The 19,169-nt window shown below is 43.3% G+C and overlaps 1 protein-coding gene across 4 annotated transcripts in view; it reads right to left on the bottom strand.

Moving 5' to 3' along the window:
* NR3C1 (nuclear receptor subfamily 3 group C member 1) overlaps positions 1 to 19,169 on the bottom strand; it is a 228,300-nt gene that overhangs the window by 57,627 nt on the left and 151,504 nt on the right. The gene's annotated exons all lie outside the window — the stretch shown is intronic.

Raw genomic sequence — 19,169 nt, 5'->3', positions numbered from 1 at the left:
TGGGCCACATCAGGGTACATGGGGCACAATCAGAGCACATCAGGGCACATGGGGCATATCAGGGCACATGGGGCACATAGGGGCATATCAGGGCACATGGGGCACATACGAGCACACCAGGGCACATGGGGCACATGAGAGCATATCAGGGCACAATCAGGGAACATGGGGCACACCAGGGAACATGGGGCACATGAGAGCACATCAGGGCACAGCACATCAGGACAGGGCACATGGCACATCAGGGTACAGGACATGGCACATCAGGGTACAGGACATGGCACATCAGGGCACAACACATCAGGACAGGGCACATGGCACATCAGGGTACAGGGCACATGAAACAGCACATCAGGGTACAAAGCCCAGCACATCAGGGTACCCCATGTACCCTGATGTGCTGGGCTTTGTACCCTGATGTGCTGTTTCATGTGCCCTGATGTGCCATGTGCTCTGATGTGCTGGGCTTTGTACCCTGATGTGCTGTTTCATGTGCCCTCTACCCTGATGTGCCATGTGCCCTGATGTGCTACTCCCCGGCAGCCCCCCTCTCTTCTCGTCCATCTCAGATGATGTCACAAGCAAATGGGGATGGACGAGAAGAGAGAAGGGGCCGCCGGGGAGTAGCAGTGTGACATGAGAGACAAGTGAACTTATGACAGACGCTTCCTGCGCTACTCTTCATGCACCTCGATCTACACTTCCGCGGGACACGCCCTGCCTGCGGGCCATTTAAAACCGGTCCGCGGGCCGCAAATGGCCCGCGGAGCGGTACTTTGAGACCCCTGGTCTACTGTATTGCACAGTTTAAGCAAAAGACAGACACAATGAAAACAAAGTTTTTTTATTCTAAAACATGATTTTCCTAGGAGAATCCCATAGTCATGTTTAAAGTTTAAGCTAACAATCGGAGTTTACAAGTTTTTATAGCCTTAGCTAAATGACAGCAGTTTTTCTAATGGTTTACAGCTTCAGTCTTGAACTATTGGCCCTCCATTCCCTTCACTTATACAAGTGTCTCACTCTCTAGTCCTGCAAAAAAACATATTTATTTAATCCCTTATCAGTGAGAGGCTAGGTTACACATGGACGCTGCGTTCCCTGTAAAAGCAGAACACAACACTATGGAAAGTATAAGTATTGCAGCTCCTAATTGTGCGTTGCGTGCCATATAGTGAAGCACATGAAAAGCATGCTTCTTCACGGTCACTTAACGTGTTCGTTTTGCGGTTACGTGAGGCACTGCATGCATTGGTCTTTATTCTTACAGTAGAGAAGACATTAATTATAACTTTTTGTGAATTGGGACATTTAAACTTGCTTTTTTTTTTTTTATTCCAATCTAAATTTAGTAGGAGTCGGAGTCGGAGTCGGTGCATTGTTTGCCGACTCCGACTCCAGGTACCCAAAATTTCCCCCGACTCCGACTCCTCGACTCCGACTCCGACTCCACAGCCCTGAGCAGACATGTCCGATGAAACCGGTCCGCGGACCGTTTTCATCGGACATGTCTGCCCGGGGACTTCTGTTCGATGGCTGTACACACCATCGAACAGAGGTCCGCGCGTAAACAATACGCGGGGCGTGTCCGCGGTGTCGCCGCGTCAATGACGCGGTGTCGCCGCGACAATGACGCGGCAACCTGCCTTTAAAATGCTTCCACGCATGCGTCAAAGTCATTCGACGCATGCGAGGGATGGCGGGCGGCAGGACATGTACGGTAGGTCGGTACAGACGACCGTACATGTCCGGGCGGACAGGTTTCCAGCAGACTGTTTTAAAGCAAGTCCAGGAAACAGTTGTCCGCTGGAAACCTGTCCGATCCGCCCGAAAATGGTCCGCTCGGGCCTACACACGGCCAAACATGTCTGCTGAAACTGGTCCGTGGACCAGTTTCAGCAGACATGTTTGGTCGTGAGTACGGGGCCTGAGAGTTCCGTGCTCGGGCATGGTTAGTGGATACATAGATGTGTACAGTGCCCGAGTCCAGTGGAGTGATCAAGTAATGAACCAAACTGGACTTTGAGAGTAAAAAATGCTTAGGTATGATACTGATAGCCTAGAGTGAGTATGTTGTAAAAGTCCTGTACACAACAATTTTGCCCTAAGGCCAGATAGAATTATGCAAGAAAAAATCTTTACTAAGTGGTCCGTGTCTTCAGATCTGCACAAAACACGTGACCTCTTTATGTATTGCACTGGCCATTCAATATGGAGCACACAAGATTTTTTTCTACTACAATGTGTACTGAGCAAATAAAATGATTTCATAAATTATCTCTGGCTTGTTGTGCTTGGCAAGGGACTTGTTTAAAGAAACAATGAAAGCTTTGTTCAACAAGACATAAGTTCTCCTGTCTGTTTCTCTTCAATTTCTTGATAGATTTTCTGTACACATAATGAGCCCCATTATTAGGAAGCAGAAATGAAGAGTCAACAGAATGGTTATTACTAGGAGATGTGCTAACAATTGCAGTAGATACAACAGCATTCGTGGGTGACAGATATACAGTATCAACAAGCATGCTTGGCTATGGTAAACAATACCAGAAATAACATACAGTAAAATGTATGCTGTTTCTTTGCTCAGCTCTGGCTTTCTTGCTCAAGAACCATGTAAATCCCTTCCTAAATTATCTCCTGCCCACAACGTCACTTATAAAGCATGTCTGCATTTTTACATAACGTGACTCCAAAAAAATGCACACCAACATACAGCAGAGAGAGTGAGAGCTCTGAGCATTGGTCACATCACATATTTAAAGGTCTGTGGATAACTGAGACTAATAATGACATCCCGTTCCTGGGTAAGATGTGGACCTAGGAACGGAGGATTTATTCCACACAATGCTCTTCGGGCCCCAGGACCCAGGACATTACTTTATTAAAATCACTTGCCATCTGGGCCAATTTTGACATTTCTCACATACATGTTAAAATCAGCATATATTGTTTTTGCTAAAAAATTACTTGGAACCCCCAAACATTATAGCAGAGGATGGAGAATATTATTATACAGGATACAATGGTGGTTGTTTAAATTGTTTATGTCACATGATAATTAAAGCAATGTTCGAGCTGAATTTTTCTTTTAAAAGTCAGCAGCTACAAACACTGTAGCTGCTGACTTTTAATAAGCACACTTACCTGTCCAGGGTGCCTGCGATGTTGAGCCCCCCGGGGCCGATCCGTCCATCGGATCAGGTGGCAGCGCCGCTATTCAAATTAAGGGAAACAGGCAGTGGAGCCTTGCGGCTTCACTGCCCGTTTCCTACTGCGCATATTCTAGTCGCGCAGCGCTTTGTGAATGCTGCCATTTCTGGTAAGTATAAAAAAAAAGGAGCCTTTTTATGTAATTTTTTTTTTTTTTTTAAGGGTGAACCTCTGCTTTAAGCAAGTGTTTTTTTCCAATTTATTGTATTACATTTTTTTTTACACTTTTTTTTATTCAACTTTATTGCTATCAAAAGAGATGAACAACATTCCTTGTGATAACTTAAGCAGTAACAGGTACTCTTTATTAAGAGATCAGGGGTCTATTGGACCCCTGATACCTCCTCTGCCCTCCCATGCAGCCAATCAGAGATCAGTTCGATCAGCTGCCTCCCTGGCCAAAGAACTGAAATCAGAAGTGAAAAAATCCTCAGTACTTCCAGCTACATTCGTCACAGATGAGGGAGAGGAACAGATGGACCTCCTCCTCTGCTGTACTTAACCGACCCAACTGCTTGCAGCAGTCCTGGGCTCCCAGGTGGGACAAAAGAGCCTGGGAATTGTGTTGACAGTCATTTCTGGAAGTATTCCTGAGCCCATGCAGGGATGTCCATCACAGAATCATACCTGTTTTTAATGCAGTCCTGACTGAAGGCTGGAAGATCACCGGCATTCAATATTGCGTTTTGGCCTTGTCCCTTGCGTACAGAAATTTCTCCAGATTCTCAGAATCCTTAGATGATATATATAAGGCTTTGCAATTTTATGTCGAGGAACATTATTCTGAAATTTGTTCAATCATTTTTAGATGCAGCTTTTCACAGATTGGTGAACCTCTGCCCATCTACTTCTGAAACACTCCGACTCTCTAAAATGCGCTTTTTATACCAATCATGTTACTGACCCGTTGTCAATTAACTTAATTAGTCACAAAAAGTTCTTCCATCTCTTCCCTGTTAGTACCACTTACTTCGCCAGAATTATGTTGCCCTGAGACATGTTCTCAGTTTGATATGTTTTCTATTGTGAATAAAATATGGATTTATGTGATTTGCAAACTATTGCATTCTGTTTTTATGTAACTTTTTTGGAATTGGGGTTGTATATTATATATATACGCTGGATGGGAAAAGGTTAAGATCTTATAAAACAACAAATGTGTTTCAGATTTGTTTGTTTCACAAACCCTGGAGCCCAGTACTATACACAGGCCAAATATAATGAGTCCCATGCAAATTACATAAATTTCAAAATGAACAGCAGTGATAAAATTGTAACCTACTTAATCTGAGCTTGCTGAAGGCAGCATACTGCTAGTGGGTGACTAATTACAAAAATAAATACAATGGAGCACTTTGTGATCTAGAAAAATAAATAAAAAAGTCACGATTTGAAACTTGCCTGTCATGTTAAACCGAAAATTGTTCAAGATGCAGAGTGCACATTACAAAAGTTGTATTTTCCTGTCATATTTTACCAACATTTTTCTCACATCGAAAGCATAAATGAAGCCACGCTGAGTTTCACTTCTGAAAATTCTGTCTGTTACACCAATTTAAAGGTTTCAATACTTTGAGTCACTGACCCCGAGCATGGGTTCAGAAAATGTCTTACTTTTCTGGGTCCCTTAACAGTAAACAGTGACCTGACTTAGGAAAAACTCTGCAGAGCAGGGCACCACTACTTCCTATAGCAGGCGCAAATTTAAGAGTAAGGCTAGGTTTACAGTTAAGAAAATTTGATGCAAAAAAAAAAAATGCTGCCCTTTAGCAGATGCTCTGCGGTGCCATTACCTGTAATTGGCACCCCCACGAAGCAGCAAACGCGTGTGCACCAAACTGCATAGTTCTGCTGCAGAATGCGGTTTCTGCTTTTTATGTCAGCACATTGAAATAAACAGACTGTGCAGAAACATGCCCGCACCTGTCGATGTAAACCAAGCCTAGCTTAACTTTTAATCGCTGGGGGAAAAAGCCAGAGCCCCAGCCTAGAAGTGCTAGCCAGCCCTGGGAAAGATTAACCAGTGGGTTTTCCCAGTATTGAGGGCAGTCTGACATGGTACATTATATTTTTTAAAGCGAACTTACACTTTAAAGTGTATGTGAACCCTAAAGTTCACACTAGCTTGCATGTTAAAAAGCAGTGCTAATTCCTAAGGCCTCCTTCACACCATATGTGCATAAAAAATTGCAGATTTGGCTTGCACAGAATATTCGGGGCTTATTTGCAAGGACACAAAGAAGACAACGTTGGGATCATATGCTTTTTTCCTATACAGAAATATGCAACATAAATGTCTCTGCAAGGGCACAAAAAAACGAACAAACCCTAACTGATGTCTATGTGCCCTCACAATGTTGGTCGCATGCGTTTTTTTTTTCTGTGCATACAATTGTTTTCTTTGAGGCCTTGTATAGGCAGAATCACACACATGTCTCTTCACATGGTGTGTTTTGTTCCAAATGCTGGTTTATACCTCCTTATACCCAGTCTGTCTGAACAGTAAGGTCACTTGCTGATTTGGAGCTATCTAAAGGCAGCTTAAAGGAACACTAAAGGTTCGTTTTTTATTAGATCAATTGATTGCTGTAAGCTAGAGCATTTAAATATCACTTACCTCGTTCTTCCTTTTGACCTCCAAAATACAGTAATCCAGGTTTGAAAATGCCATTTCCTGTCACTCCGGCGTGTTTGCATAGAACACGTGCAGAGCCCGCCAGGAAGTGAGCACGGCGCTGTGCTAATCACAGCCAGGGAGACATTTTCCCGATGCTCGGCTGCAGGAATCGTGAAATGTCTCCCTGGCTGTTATTAGCGCAGCGCCGTGCACACTTCCTGGAGGGCTCTGCACGTGTTCTATGCGAACACGCCGGAGCTCATCCTTAATCTTCAATAAGACACAGAATTTGAATACAACACAATTTTAATTTAGCTAATTGCTGTATAGAAGATGTTATTCAAGTCTTTTGAAATGTGAGAAGACATTCCTAAGCCCTGAGTCTGCAAAACACTATGACTGACTGAAGAAACATGGAAGAAAAAGGAAGGATATAGCTAGGCCTGAACTAACTAGAACTGAACAGGTGGGTTGGACAGAGGGAGATATTAATTCACATAAGTAAACAAGCTGGAGTGGTCCAAAACTGCCACTAGATGTCAGTTTACAACAATAATAACCTCATGCAGTTCAATAAAACTTTGCACAAAAGTCTGGCAGAACACTCCCAGTCTATTATCTAAAGAATTCACTATACCCAATATTCTTGTAGCTGTCAGTAGTAGAGATGATGTTTCACGGTTTCTTTCAATCATTTTACATGCACACACTGTGATGGAACACTGTTTCTTTCTGGAGCCTAGGTCAGTCTTTTGGGCATAAGGATCATTATGAAGATCTCCTGTGAGCTTTTCTTGTATCTTATGTACTCCTGGAATGTCTCTTCCCAGCAGAAGCATCATTTTGGCATTACCTTCCAATGGTAGTGTGTAGACATGTAACATACACTTTCCAATGTAGGGATTTCCTCTCTGTCATTAGGTATTTGATTGCACTCGATAAATGTAGGAAGAACACAATGATTACTGCTAGCAGCTTGTGCGGCAGTAATCGCATGTAAAAAATGCATCAGTCTACCCATAAATGGATCGAATCTCAGATGGAGTGCTGCGGAACCGGCCGAATTTCGAAACATTTATGGCTGGCTTTAAGTTATAATCCAACTGTCTCTGTGGATGCTGTGGGGCGATTAGTGGGGATCACCTTTTCTGAATGACAGTCAGCAAATGGGCACTTTCTTAAAAATCTGGCGGATGGCAGGTTTATTTACAGGAGGTTTGCAAAATAAAAATAAACAAAACAGTAAATTAAATCCTTGATAACTAAACAAATATTCTCATCTCTGTACAGTGCGGGGCTGGTCCCCATCACCCACAAAACATGCGGTAAAGCAAACCATTTAGTCCAACACCCAGAGCTCCTCTCACTCAGGTTCCTTTCTGAATCTCAAAACCAGAGCACTGCTTTGCTCTCTTCCTGGTCTTTTAAATTCCACTGATGTTCTGGTCCATTGAGTGTGGACTCAAGTGGACCAGAACATCAGGACTGGACCCCTGCCTGCCACAGAGGCTAGAAAAACCCAGGCCGTATTCTGGTTCATTCCCTTACAATAGAGCGAATGCAAGGTGAAATCTAGCGATTATCCACTACATCACCTTGCATACTGTCACATATCCTTCCCCTCTGCTCAAGCCCCTGTGGCTGAGCAATTGACCCAAGCATACAGTGCATGCGGGAGAGGGCATTTGCATTGTTTTGGAGCTTGCCCTGCCTATGCTCTACTGTAAATTTAAAGGGCTGTAAAGCCAGGAACCATCTTGTTACGCGGGCATTTTTGTCCCTGTTGTCACACATCCACTTTAGGGGACCAGCTTAAATGATCTACCCAACAAGTAATACCTCAGGGAGTCAAAGGCCCATTTAATAGCGAGAAACTCCTTCTCGACAATTGCATAGTTTCTTTCATGCGTATTTAGTTTTCGGCTCAGGTATACAACCAGGTGCTCCTCACCATCTCTGTTCTGGGACAGTACAGCACCTAGGCCTACCTCAGAGGCGTCTGTCTGAACTACAAACCCTTTTGTGAAGTCCAGGGTCACCAACACCAATAGTGCACAAAGGGCCTGTTTTAATTTCTGAAACGCCCCCTCTGCCTCAGGGTTCCATTTGACCATGACCGACCCTCTACCCTTCGTCAGGTCGGTCAAAGGGACGGCAATGGTGGCAAAGTCGGGTATAAACAGTCATTAATACCTAGATACCTAGGAAGGCCCAAACTTGATTCTTGTTTACTGGTTGGGGCCACTTTTGAATTGCCACAATCTTATCGGTCTGAGGTTTGACAAGTCCCCTGCCAATAACGTACCCAAGGTACTTGTACTCCTCCAGGCCTATGGCACACTTTTTTGGGTTGGCCGTGTGGCCTGCTTCCCTAAGGGAATCAACCACTGCTTGTAACCAGGGCAGGTGCGATTCCCAATCTGGACTGTGGATGACCACATCATCCAAATGAGCAGCCGCATACAGGCGATGTCTCAAAATGTTGTCCATCATTCGTTGGAATGATGCATAGGCCCCATGCAGACCAAAAGGCATCCGCTTGTACTAAAAAACAAGCCCTCAGGAGTGGAAAAGGCAGTCTTCTGCTTGGCCGATTCAGTTAGCGGTATGTGCCAACAGCCTTTCGTTCTAAGGTCGTTATGTAGCGAGCCTGTCCCAACCTGTCCACAAGTTTGTCGACCCAAGGCATCGGCTAGGCATCGAATTTGGACACACTGTTGAGTTTACTAAAGTCATTACAAAACCTGATAGTGCCATCAGGTTTTGGGACCAGCACTATGGGGCTCGACCACACACTGTGGGACTCTATCACATCCAACTCTAACATATTTTTGATTTCTTTCTCGTCTGGGCTCTGGGATTCTATATGGCTTTACATTTACTCCGAACCCCTGGTTCAGTCACTATGTCATGCTGGATCACATTGGTCAGTCCGGGTAAGGGGGAGAAAAAGGCTCTATTTTTGTACACAAACGCCCTACCGTCACTTTGTTGTGCCACAGACAGGGAATCCGTGATGGGGATGTCAGGTGTCACGGGTACCCGGTCTGTTGGAGGCGGGCATGTGGCCAGTAAAGACTCTTGGTCCCACCAGGGCTTTAAGAGATTCACATGGTAAATTTGGTGTGGTTTCCTTTTCCTTGGCTGGTAGACTTTGTAGTTTACCTTCCCCACCCTTTCGACAACCTCAAAAGGAACCCTGCCACTTGGCGAGGAACTTACTTTCAGCCCCGGGGACAGAGTGTTGTTACTGGTTCCCACGGTGGAAAGTACAGTCCTTGGCACCCCGGTCATAGACCCTCCTCTGGGCCTCCTGGGCTCGCTCCATATGTTCTCGGACCAGGGGCAGGACATCTGCGATTCGATCCTGCATCAAGGAGACATGCTCTATGATGCTTCCATATGGGGTGGCCTGACCTACCCTTTTTTCTTTGGCAACATCTAGCAGCCCTTTGGGATGTCTAGCATATAAAAGCTCAAAGGGGGACCTTGATTATTGGTAGAGAGGCAAGGAGTCTGTGAAAATAGGGCGACAGGGCCGACATTTGGCACTCGGGGCACGATTCATAGTACTCCTTGACATTTGCATGCAACCCAGGCCAGAAAAATCTCTGAGCGATTCTCTCCCTTGTTTTTTCGATACCGAGATGTCCCCCCATTATATGACCATGGGCCAGGTCTAGCACCACCCTGCGGAAGGGTTTGGGAACAAGTAGCTGTTCTACCTCGTCCTCTCTATGTTTTATCACTTATTACAATAAATTGTTTTTTAATGACCATGTAGGGGAAAGACACTCCCCAGTTAGGATCTCCGGTTCCCCATCCAACATCTTAACGTTTCCCCTGGCTCTCACAAGGGTGGCATCTCGCAGCTGCTCGATACAGAAATCCTCTCTCCTGACCTCTAAGTCAGGTACCACATTTTGGCTACTCTCATTGTCAGGGTCAAAGGTGTTCTCCTGTTCATTACCTTCGGGCTGGGAGCTAGCTTCAAGGTCCTCCAGTTCCCCAGCCAAGACAGGGTAAGTAAGAGGACCTCTGGCTTCCTCAATCCCACCAACAGCATCCCCTTCCATATGGAAAAAAGGGTCTGGTGAGAGTTCCCGTGCTTCCCCAGCAGGGGGAGCTCCATCTACCAGACTCCCTTTGCTCTTCCATGAATTCCAAAATTGGGGAAAAATCTCTCCTCACTAAAGCTTCATGAAGAAGTGAGGGTACAACCCCCACTGAATGCGTTACACTGCCCCAAAGTTACCCCAATAGTACTGGGGTGTAGTTTTGAGGGGTTTACACAATCACTCCTGACTAAGGTCACCACACTAACAGAGCCTAGCAGGGTCATCAGTGGCTTTCCATCCACTGAAATAACACACATCTGTTTTTCAATGCGACTCTGACAAGATGCAGTGCATGCGACCTGTACAGAGAAATGCGTCTTTTCATATAAGCATAATCGCATTGCATGGTTCATCATTCATAGGACAGTTGGCAGAAATATGCCCTAATGCATGGCAACGAAAACACCGTATATGCTCTACCCCAGTCCTCTTAACGGTCCCACAGACCTTCCTGGCTTCTTTGGCCAGTCTACAGGTCTAGGACCCACAGTCTCATCAGCTGTAACAACAGTCTTATCAAACTTCCCCATGCTTTTGAACCCCGGAATCGTCTTACCAGAACCGCTGGGAGATCTTGCACACCTTAGACACACCAAAGTGGGGCGTAGATGGGTTCACCAAGTCATCAGTAGCACTGAACCTCTCCACTAGGTCCACCAGTTGGGCTGCAGTTTTGGCGTCCCCCTGTCCGACCCACTTCCTCAGAGCAGCAGGGAGCGCACACAGATACTGGTCCATTACTACACATCTGAGGGCCTGTCAAAGTCTCTGGTTGCAACCATTTCCTGGTGAGGTGGACCAGGTCAAACATTTGAGAATGGGGGGGGGGGGGTTGTTGCTGGAATAAGTCCACTGATGCACACGCTGGTCCTGGACCGCCATGGTGACACCCAAGCGTTCAAGTATCTCTGTCTTTAGAGTCTCATAGACCTGGGCCTTTTCCAGTTCCAGATCAAAATAGGCCTTTTTAGGTTCTCCTGACAGAAATGGAACCAACAGACCCGCCCACTGTTCTTTTGGCAATCCCTCGCGGACAGCAACTCTCTCAAAAGACGCAAGGTATGCCTTGATATCATCAGCAGTTGTCATCTTCTTCCGGTGGTAGGAGGCACGTACCATCTTTTCAGTTCCACCAGAGCCTCTGCGAACTGCCGGTTCATCTCCTGCTGGGCTGCCTGTTGTGCTGCAGCAGCCTCTGTGACTTGGTGGTACATCTCCTGCTGGGCTACCTGTTGTGCTGCAGTGGCCTCTCGCTGTGCTGCAGTGGCCTCTGTGACTTTGCGGTTAGTTTCCCGCTGGGCTGCATTGGCCTGTAGCAGGGCCTTTAACATTTGCTCCATCTTCAGAAAACTGCCAGCATTCTCCACCACATGTGGGGCGATAAGCTCGTGGGCATCAGCTTTTCTGAATGACAGTCAGCAAACGGGCACCTTCTTAAAAATCTGGCGGATGCCAGGTTTATTTACAGGAGGTTTGCAAAATAAAAATAAAACGGAAATTAAATCCTTGACGTCCGGTGCTAACTAAACAAATAGTCTCCTCTCGATACAGTGTGGACTCAAGTGGACCAGAACATCAGGACCGGAACCCAGCCTGCTACAGAGGCTGAAAAATCCTGGGCCGGATTCTGGTTCATTCCCTTACAATAGAGCGAATGCGAGGTGAAATGTAGCGATTATCCACTACATCACCTTGCATACCATCACAATGCATTTAGCATTTTTCTAAAGGGCCTTTCCCTTGATGCTTCTAAGCAGATCTCAGAATCTATAATGCAGCATGAGCTCAGGCATGTAGCCATGACCATGTGCTTACTGAGGCACAGATAAATCTTCAGCTAAATAAAGTGCTGCAATTCCCTCATATATGAATACTGAGCACATATAAAAAAATATAAAACTGACCCCATAAACAGTTATAATATGTGACCAATTCGTTATTCTGTATTATAAATGTGTAGTGTAAACCATAAAGTAAAAAACAAAAGTCCATCCAATGAATGACAATTTTTTTTTTTAACCAAAATAAGTTTCCCACTCCTCTTATGCGTTTCCAACAACTGCCAGGTGCCTTGGGTATACTAGTGTGGTCTCTCCTTTTCTACAAAAGCTCACAGAGAATATGAGGGGCACTCTTTCTCTGAGTTTTTGTAGAAAAAGAGAGACCACACTAGTATACCCAAGGCACCTGGCAGTTGTTGGAAACGCATAAGAGGAGTGGTTATCCTGGCAATGAACCAAAGGCATTTATTAAATGAGATCTGGTGAGTGGCCATTTTTTTACGGTGATGGGACTATCACGGAAGTGGTGAAATCACGTTGTGTTTTAACATCTCACAGGAGAAGCATTGATCGTTTTATGAGCACTTGGCCATCATATTGGGACTTTAAAGGGAAGAGGATCAACTTAGAAACTTAGAAATCCTCTACTTAATTGTCATATATGTATATATATTTTTTTCACATATACAATTTATTTTATTTTTTGTGGTTATTGTAAAAGTTGTTTGTTTCTGTGGTAAGGATTCCCTAAATCTGATATAGGGGAATGCACTTTTAAGAGCACTATACATTACGTATATGGCACAGATATGTATTTGTTTTTTGCATTTTTCTGAGAAGAATACTTGTATATGAGCACTTTGTACACATTTATATATACACATATACTCGGTGGATTGTCAATAGAGGTGACATGTACTGGGGCTAACAATTGTAAATAGTGCCCAGAAGTAGGTTGATATAGATTAACCACCAGGGTAGCGCAATCCATATACTACACTCATAAATTGAATTTAGCCTGTTTAATAAAGTAAATGGGTCGAATGCAAATACTTTAATGGTTTTACTCTTCCAAAGTCAAAGTATGTTGGGAAAGCACTTATCAACATTTTCACCTAAATGAATCCAGCTGTCCCAAATAAAGGATAACTAAATTATTAAAATAAAGATATTTTGGCAAAATTGGTGCCACATCTCTATATAAAGTCTATCATATTCAAACACCAAAAAATGGCAAAATTGAACTTTTGAGGCATTTGTTCTTAAAAGAGACACTCTTTTTTATTCCTCTAAAATATCATGTCACATAAGAAACAAATCCTGACAGAGTATATAACCCTGAAAGTAGAATGACAACATGATGCATCTTCTCCACATGTAATGGTTCTTTAGGGCTACAAATGCATCCAATACAACTATGCCCATTAAATTCAGCCTTTTAATTGTGTACATGTGCAAGAAATAATAATTACAGTATGTTTTTTCAGAGGTGAAATTGTCCTGTAATAAATCCCCCCCAACACCCTGAATCCAACCCAACTTACCTTTCTCCCTAATCCAGCAATCTTTGCTTCGACAAGCCTCTGGCTCTACTACTGTGCATAAGTGCCATGGCTCCATCTTTTCCTATAGGTAAGCTGTACTTTAAGAGACTGCTGGAGGCCACTAAGAGAACAGCTCACCTCTAGTAACTCATAGGGCCTAGGTATGCATGTGCAGCATAAAGAAGGACTGACTGGAATATTACTGGAAGAAAGATCAATGGATCGGGAAGAAATATCTCAGGTGGGTTGCATTCACAGAGGTGCTGGGAATTATTGATGGTTTCACTGAAGATGATATTGTTTTTAATCCTTCTGTGTTCAGGGGTCATTGATGCCTAGATGCCTCAGTCAGATGTAGCAGCATCGACATGTGTCTATTAACTTACCAGTAATACTATTACTAATTTTCATACCTAAATAATGTTCATTTTTTTAAGAACATATAAAACTATTATTTGGTACACTTTACATGAAAAAAAAAAAAAAAAATGATTGAAAACCTTCAGTTGCATTAAGTGTTGACTAGTGGCTGCAGGGACAAGTACAAATGCATAATTCAAAGTGAAAGCGCACTTATACTTTAGAGTGCCTAAAGTTTTTTTTTTTTTTTTTTTTTTTTTAAGTACCGTATTTTCTGGCGTATAAGACGACTTTTTACACCGGAATTACACAGCCAAAATCCGGGGGTCGTCTTATACGCCGGGTATAGCAGCTGCTCGATCGATATCAGCTGCCGGGTGCTCTGTAGGGCTGCATGTATTCTGTATATGCGCCGCCTAGCCAATCCCGATGCACTCTGTTGATGACAGAGCATGCTAAGCCTGCTCGGATAGGAGTAATAACCTCTGCCAATCCGAGCAGGCTACATTTATGTAGCCTGCTCGGATTGGCAGAGGTTGTTATCCAATCCGAGCAGGCTTAGCATGCTCTGTCATCAACCCAGTGCATCGGGATTGGCTGAGCGGCGCATATACAAACTACATACAGCCGTACAGAGCACCCTGCGGCTTCTTCATTTAATTAAAACCCATTACTTCCACATAAGGGGGTCGTCTAATACGGTGAGTAGACCACAAAACCACTGTTTTTAGCAGCATATTAGGGGGTCGTCTTATATGCCGAGTCGTCTTATACGCCGGCAAATACGGTATGATAAAAAAAAAAAATTCTGTCAAGTTTTTGTTGGTAAAATCTGACCTTAATGACTCCCGGCTTGTTACTAGGAAGTGGGAGAATGTTCATACAGGTCATTTTAGAAGTTACAATTTGCTTGGCATCTGCTTTACCACCTACCCTACATTAATCACAATTTGAGAAACTGTCAATGCCAAAACTGACTGTGACTAATCAATGCACACAAACAGGATGACTATATATAATGGTGCATTTCCAGCAACAAAGGGATTAAATACAATAGCATAGTGAACGCAGTTTCCACATACCTAGAGAGTCATGTTTATTTTTAATACCATCTGGTACTCTCAGTAGGAATCACAGTTTTATTGTCTCTACTTTAAAAAAAAAAAAAAGTATTCTTGGCCTACAAAGTTCCCTATGTCAGTACTAGCAGTGAGCCATAGTAGTTATTCTGCTGAACTACACACAATGCATTCTGTAGGTAACAGCAGCATTGGATGTGTTTTCTACTCGAGCAGTTGGCATAGATCAGACTTTTGTCAAAGAAAGAAGTATATCAAGGCTCAACTTCTCAGTCCAATCAGGCGTTGCTTCACTGACACGATTAAACAAGATACACAATTTAACACCTTAATTGCCTACATTTTATTGCAGTTTCAGAAACATTCTGTTATTGCACCAGAACACAAAGTATACAGCGGGGACAATAAGTATTTGATCCCCTGCAGCGTTTGTAAGTTTGCCCACTTACAAAGAAATTAAGTGTCTATAATTTTTTATCATAGCTATAGTTTAAATTAGGGTTGTCCCGATACCACTTTTTTAAGACCGAGTACAAGTACCGATACTTTTTTTCCAAGTACTTGCCAATACCGATACTTTTTTTTTAATCTCATGCGACAGCGGCACATGTGTCGGTAGTTTTTTTTTATTTTTTATCTTTAACAATTTGTTTTTAATTTTTTACATTTTTTTATCATATTTATAATGCTTTCATTTTTTTAAGGGGGGGGGGGGGTGGACTGTGTCAGTTTGTTTTTTCTTTAATTTTTTTATTTTCTACAATCATTTTTTATTCTTCTGTTTTTTTATTCTTTATTTTTTTATTTATTTTTTCAGCCCTGTTGCTTTGGTGAGATATCAGGGGTCTTAACAGACCTCTGACATCTTCCCTTTGAGACAGGGAAAGGGACTAGGGACACATGTTCCCCTGTCCCTTTCTCAGCAGTCTCAGCTGCGCTGAAAATGAATGGAGTGAAACTGAAACATTTGTAAACACAGGTTACAATGTTTCAGTTATGTGAATGGACAGAGTTAGTGATCACTGACTCTGTCCATTCGGAGCAGTAAGGAGCCGGATTTACCGGCTCCTGCCCCGCTCTCCATCCTGACATTTCCAGGGGGTGGAGGAGGAGCACCGATGGGGAGAGAAACACGGCGGCATACACGGGATACACACGGCGGCATACACAGGATACACACGGCGGCATACACGGGATACACACGGCAGCTTTCAGCTGCTTTAAAATCAGCGGTGATCGGTGCTTGTAACTTCCCCAAGTATCGAGTGAAGCATCGGGAGCATTTTCCCCAGTACAAATACACAGGCAAATGCTTGGTATCGGTATCAGGACAACCCTAGTTTAAATGATAGAGACAGAATATGAACCAAAAATCCAGAAAAAAAAACACACAATACAAATGTTATAAATTGAGTTGTAGTTCAGTGAATAACATAAGTATTTGATCCCCAAGCAAAACATGACTTAGTACTTGGTGGAGAAACCCTTGTTGGCAAACACAGAGGTAAGACATTTCTTCTAGTTGGTTACCAATACATGGCACTGTCCATTGGCCACACAATGCGGCAAAGTCAGCCTGTACCTTTAGCAGAGAAACAGCCCCAAAGCATAATGTTTTTACCTCCATGCTTGACTGTTGGGATGGCGTTCTTAGGGTCATAGTCAGCATTTTTCTTCCTCCAAACACAACAAGTCGAATTAATGCCAAACAGCTCAATTTTGGTCTCATATGACCACAGCATTTTCTCCCAATCCTTCTCTGAATCATTTAGATGTTCCATTGGCAAACTTCAGATGGGCCTGTACATGTGCCTTCTTGAGGACGAAGACCTTGCCAGTGCTGCAGAATTTCAATCCATGGCGGTGTATTATGTTACCAATGTTTTTTTCTTTGGCGAGTACAGTTCCAACCGACCCAATATCATTCACAAGCTCCTCCCGTGTAGTTCTGGGCTGATCGCTCACTTTTCTCATGGTTACCCTTACCCCATGAGGCAAACTTTTGCATGGCGCTTCAGACCGAGGGCGATTGATGGTTATTTTGTATTCCTTCCATTTGCAAATAATTGCTCCAACAGTTCTCTCCTCACCAAGCTTCTTGCTGATGGTCTTTCTTCTGGATCCCCCAGAAGGCAATTGGCTTTTCCCTTGATCCACTTTAGGCTATAGCATACAATGTACAGTACAGACCAAAAGTTTGGACACATCTTCTCATTCAAAGAGTTTTCTTTATTTTCATGACTTTGAAAAATGTAGATTCACACTGAAGGCATCAAAACTATGAATTAACACATGTGAAATTATACATAACAAAAAAGTGTGAAACTGAAAATATATATTCATATTCTAGGTTCTTCAAGGTAGCCACCCTTTGCAGTAGACACATCTCTGGAACTGTTAAGAGGAGACTGTGTGAATCAGGCCTTCATGGTAGAATATCTGCTAGGAAACCACTGCTAAAGAAAGGCAACAAGCAGACTTGTTTGGGCTAAAGAACACAAGGAATGGACATTAGACCAGTGGAAATCTGTGCTTTGGTCTGAGGAGTCCAAACTTGAAATCTTTGGTTCCAACCCCTGTGTCTTTGTGCGACGCAGAAAAGGTGAACGGATGGACTCTACATGCCTGGTTCCCACCGTGAAGCATGGAGGAGGAGGTGTGATGGTGCTTTGCTGGTGACACTGTTGGGTATACTGAACCAGCATGGCTACCACAGCATCTTGCAGCGGCATGCTATCCCATCTGGTTTGCGTTTAGTTGGACCATCATTTATTTTTCAACAGGACAATGACCCCAAACACACCTCCAGGCTGTGTAAGGGCTATTTGACCAAGAAGGAGAGTGATGGGGTGCTGCGCCAGGTGACTACCTCTTGAAGCTCATCAAGAGAATGCCAAGAGTGTGCCAAGCAGTAATCAAAGCAAAAGGTGGCTACTTTGAAGAATCAAGAATATGAAATATATTTTCAGTTGTTTCACACTTTTTTGTTATGTATAATTCCACATGTGCCAATTCATAGTTTTGATGCCTTCAGTGTGAATCTACAATTTTCATAGTCATGAAAATAAAGAAAACGCTTTGAATGAGAAGGTGTGTCCAAACTTTTGGTCTGTACTGTATATGCTATGGAGTCCTATGGTACTGGGAACCCACTACATCTGTTGCACAGGCAATAATGTACTTTATTGAATGTAATATTTTTTAAAGACAAACAAGAACAAAGAACATTTTTTTTTAGATTTGGAAAGCGCAGTGAACGGCAACAAACTCTATTATGTGTCCTTGTTAGGAAAGGTTTCCACCTACTCATAGGTTTAGTGACCACACAAGAAGTAAGGCTGGATTCACACAAGTCCCTTGCGAATTCCAGCGCCGTTCTCTGTGCGAAGAGAAAAGGCAGCTGTTCAGCGCTTCCTCTCTGTTGTAGCTTCGGATCGGCTGAGCAGGTAGTGAGGAGGGGGAGAGAATGCCTGTTCTCAATGGAACGCATCTGCAAATCAGACGAGCGCCAGGTGGGGCACATCCGGATTTGCCTACAAGCGGTCACATGTAGTAAGACATCTGTCTGGGTCTGCCCCATCTGACACTCGTCTGCATGGCCAATATGGAGAACCCAGCCACCATGTTTTTGCTCTGGTATAAAATTTATGGTGTTTCATGTGAGGTATGATATTAATTGACTACTGTTTTTCAACCCATAGTAATACAACGGTACAACACACTAACAACGGTTTTTATAATATACCATAGATATCTATATAACCCTCTGAAGAAGATCGATACGATTCAAAAGATCGAAACGCGTTGGAGACTCTGTATGTGGCAGCCAAACGGTTAACTACATATGGTCACTGTGAGATATAGATATGTACATGTGAATATCATATATTACAATTTTGTATACCAGAGCTCTTAATGTTGTCCCTGTATGTAATTGGATCCATTCTTTCATCCTTTTATGTATAAATATTTTTTGATACCTATTCATTTATTAAAATATTTCATTTAAGAGTTTACAATCTTTTCAGCTACGTATAGGCCCTTGGGAGTTTCTTTTTAAAAAAAAAGCTTATACAGTAGTACCTTGGATTACGAGCATAGTTTGTTCCAGAAGTATGCTTGTAATTCAAAGCACTCGTATATCAAAATGAGTTTCCCCATAGGAATCAATGGAAACTCAGATAATTTGTTCCAGTGTCACTGCTAGTACCGCATGTGGCCAGAGGTCAGAAACGCTCAGAGACACCGAGTGTCTCCGGCACCCCCACCTCTGGCCAAATGAGGAACTGTACACCCCAGAGGCTTGAATCCTGCTCGTCTTGTGAGACAACGCTCACAAATCGAGTCAGGATTTTTTTTTTAAACAGTTTGTTTTGTGAAACGCTCGTAAACCGTGTTTCTCGCAATCCTAGGTTTTACTGTAGTTGGGTTCTAAAATAGCTATAAAATAAAGATAA

This window comes from Rana temporaria, chromosome 3 (assembly GCF_905171775.1).
Source record: "Rana temporaria chromosome 3, aRanTem1.1, whole genome shotgun sequence".
In the NCBI taxonomy this organism is placed as follows: domain Eukaryota; kingdom Metazoa; phylum Chordata; class Amphibia; order Anura; family Ranidae; genus Rana; species Rana temporaria.
This window is presented reverse-complemented; position numbering and strand designations above follow the sequence as displayed.